Below are 919 nucleotides of genomic sequence, written 5' to 3'. Positions count from 1 at the left end.
CGTGATTATTAAATTGGCAACTTGAGCTAGAAAACGCTTCAGAGGAGTCTCTGTGGTCAGAAACCATGATATGCTAGAAAATGGGAAAATCCATTGTAAATATCAGATTGGGAACACAATGAGTGGAAGAGCCGATCGATCTTCTTAAGCTAAGGCCACTAAAATTCTTGCTAGCTACTGCACAACACCGGCTGAATTAAGTCTATTTCCTAGGGAGATTATCGGTGTTTTGAGGAGAAGCCGTGTTGGTGGCGACCCTAGCAACATCCAAAGCATCAGCCTCAGACTTTTTCTTAGAGTATAAAACAGTATACCTAATTATAGCATAAATAGCAAACCCTGCTATAATCATAGTGGTATAACTAAATGGAAGACGACGACACTGGTGTGGCACCTCCCCATGACTACGGCCGTGTCCTGGGGGACGCTGCGACGCCTTGACACCTGCGTCCTTAACATGTTCAGGTGTCATCTTATGGGTGTCAGCCGTTTTTCTCCAAGATTGGAACTAAAGAAGCTACAAAACTAAAATATGGAAGGCCTAAAATGAGCCGTGTAGTCAGTTCATGAATCTATTGCGAAATGGGTATTTGATTAAAATAATTAGTACTGCACCCGTTGTTGCATGACAATACAATGAATGGCAGAGTATTTGCCCACTGAGCATATTTTCATGGGAGTAAAGCCTTTGAATTTGAACTAGAACCCTAGGGTTTTGGCAGTTGAATAAAGATTGTTATAGATCGGACACGAAAACACAGCAACATCTACATCACTCTCGCCAAGAACGACATTAACTTTAATGGAACATAATGGGAAGGGTCGCTTAAAAAAAGAGAAAAAGAGAACCTACGAAGTGAAACCGACCCTTTCACATCAATACAAATACACAATATTCTGTCAACCACAATAACTTTCT

Source organism: Spinacia oleracea, chromosome 3, assembly GCF_020520425.1.
Source record: "Spinacia oleracea cultivar Varoflay chromosome 3, BTI_SOV_V1, whole genome shotgun sequence".
Classification (NCBI taxonomy): Eukaryota; Viridiplantae; Streptophyta; class Magnoliopsida; order Caryophyllales; family Amaranthaceae; genus Spinacia; species Spinacia oleracea.
This window is presented reverse-complemented; position numbering follows the sequence as displayed.